Raw genomic sequence first — 3019 nt, forward strand, 5'->3', positions numbered from 1 at the left:
GGAGGAACCATGTCATCAGAGCAGGAAAAGTAGAGTTCCGATTGCCTGCAATGTTTCCTTTCTCTTTGCTCCTTTTCTCAATATTCAGATTTCCTTAGGGAGGGAGAACACGATTACTATTGCAGAATTTCTCAACTCTGTCGTTAACAACATTTTGGGCCAGATAATTCTTTGTTATGGGGGTGCCCTAAGCGTTTGGAGGTCTTTAGTGGTGTTGCTGGCTTCTATCCATTAGATGCCAGGTAGCCCCATCTCCATTCCATTTGTGAGAACCAAAAATGTCTCCAGACACTGCCAGATGTTCCCTGGGGGTAGTATCACCCCTGCTTGAGAACCTAGGGTTTGGCTCATGTGCTGCCCCCTGGTGGTGTCAGGAGATGCGTAGCTAAAAGATCTGACTCCTTGACTGTTGTGGGAAACAGGCACCTAGAACAGACCCTCACGACAAGGTCTCATAGAATGGAGGAGAGGGAATTCCCTGAAAGGAAACGGACTGCTATTAGGAAGGAGAAAGGGATGCTAAGCAGAGCTCCATGAGTCCATAAGGCCATATGGTGTTGTGTGGTGTGGAGTTGACGTCAACTCATAGCAAACCTATAGGACAGAATGGAAGTGCCCCATAGGGTTTCTGAGGCTGTAATCTTCACAAGAGCAGATAACCAGGTCTCTTCTTCCTCGGAGTGGTTGGTGGCTTCCAACTGCCAACCTTCCAACTAGCAGCTGAGCACTAAACCATTGCACCACTAGGCCTCCTTTGGGCTATGTAGGTCTCTGTTGGGAGTATTTCACATTTTATGGGTGGAAGTCATAGATAGCTGATGCAGAAGAAATATTTATTCCAAGTATTTGGGTCAGGTAGAACTCATCTCCTGATAGCATTCTGATTTTTTCATAAGTTCTACAAAAATCCAAACTCACTGCTATCGAGTTGATTCCAACTCATAGCGACACCCATTGGGTTTCTGAGGCTGTAAATCTCTATGGAAGTAGATTGCTCAATCTTCCTTCCAAGGAGTGGCTGGTGGGTTTGAACCACCAGCCTTCCGGTTAGCAGTCAAATGCCTTAGCCACCATGCCACCAGAGCTCCCTTCCATAAGCTGTTGTGGTTGTTGTTATGTGCCGTTCTGTCGGACCCAACTCATAGCAACCTCTGCTTGGGTTTCTGAGGCAGTATCACTATGGAAGTAGATTGCCCAACCTTCCTTCTGAGGAGTGGCTGGTGGGTTTGAACCACCAACCTTCTGGTTAGCAGTCAAGTGCCTTAGGGATTACGCTACCAGAGCTCCTGTTCCATAAGCTAGTGCTTATCAAATAAGATTGCAATCGCCAGGAAAGTCTTGCTAAAATACATATTCTGATTCAGAAGGTCTGGGGTGCAGCCTAAGAGGTTCTGTGTTTTAAATGAGCTCCCAGGTGATGCTACTGCTAACAGTGTTTTAACGTAATTGTTCTTCTTACGTTATTTTTTTCCTTTATACAGCCAATCAAATTTTTTAAAATTTACAAAAGTAATACTTGTTTATTAAAAAAAAAATAAAATTATAAAATTTATAAAGTAATCTGGAAACCCCACATGCCTGACCCTGGGCCTGCCACACAGGACCTGAGAATTCCCATTCAGGTTGGGTCCTGGTGCTAATAACCCTCTACCCCACAAGGAGCTGCCCCACTTCGGTATCTTCTTCCAGGAAGAGGACATCCACCCTGGTGCCTGCATCTCTGGTGGCAGGTAAGTGGCTGGTGAGGGGTGCCCTGAGGGCTTCCTTCTGTTCTTCCAGGAAAAAGCATGGCACAATCATGTCCTAGGACTGGCGAAAGGGTGTGGCAGGACCCTGCAAGGCCTGGAGGCCTGCAGTGCCCAGATCTACCTTCTGGTGGCGGTGGACCTGAAGGCTCCTGTATCCCGAAGTGCCATCTGGATCAGAAATGCCTGGGGATCCAGAAATTCTGCAGTGATGGCTGCAGTGTTGTGTGTGCAAGGATGCTGTCTTAAGTAAATCCCCTTTCAGAACCCTACCTCTCACGCCCGCCTGGGAATGACGGAGGGCCTATGTGCATTCTCTCTCTTATTTCCCCTTGGAATTTTCCTGTTCACCTAGCTTCTGACACCTGCCTTCTCTCTCTAAGCAAACTGGGCCCCGTCCTTGTATTTCTGACCACTGACATGTGTCTGGCTATGCTCACATGTTGACATGATTTTGGCACTGCTAAGACCATTGGGCAAAAGCCCCTTTGTCCCACGATACTGCTATTCTGACTGCTCTCAGGTTCTTGGAGCCCTGACAGTGTCACACAGATGGCTGAATCTGATCAGAGCCCAAGAGAGGGGCCCTAACAGGGGCCAGGGAAGTGGTGGGCCCCCTTGCCTTGGGTGTCACAGAGAGCCAAGCTTCTGTCCTTCTAGCTCCACGGGCCGCTCTAACTCTGCAGGGGCTTCTTGGTGTGTGAATGACAGTCATTGCCCTGCTGCCCAGAAGTGTTGCCTCCACAACTGACCGCTCCAGTGCATGCACCCTTGGGAGGCAGGTGCTGGGAGAGGCAGGGGGTTACTGAGGGAGGGGATGGGGAGCTCTGTGGATGCAGGATGCCCCATGAAGCAATTAAAATGAAATTCAACTGCATATGGCAGGAAATCCCCCACATAGTGGCTTAAAGGAATAAATGTTTATTTCGCGGGTAAAACAAGTCTAGTGGTAATCAGACTAGGGCTAGTTGGGTGGCTTCACGAAGTTTTAGAGGCCAAGGACCTCTGTATCTTTTTGCTCCTCCATTTTTAGTATATGGCATCCACATTAGGGTCTAAGATGACATCTCATAGTCCATGCAAATCTGCAACTCCAGCCACCAGGATGGATGGAGGGTGAGCTGGGAAGGGCATACCTCTTCCCTTGAAGAACACTTTCTGGAAGTTGCACAGTATCTTTGTACTCCCTTGCAATTAAAGGGAGCTCTGGTAGCATAGTGGCTAAGACACTTGCCTACTAACCAGACGGCTGGCGGTTCAAACCCACCAGCCAC

Source organism: Orycteropus afer, unplaced genomic scaffold (assembly GCF_000298275.1).
Source record: "Orycteropus afer afer isolate SDZICR_OR568_19922 unplaced genomic scaffold, OryAfe1.0 scaffold00049, whole genome shotgun sequence".
In the NCBI taxonomy this organism is placed as follows: Eukaryota; Metazoa; Chordata; class Mammalia; order Tubulidentata; family Orycteropodidae; genus Orycteropus; species Orycteropus afer.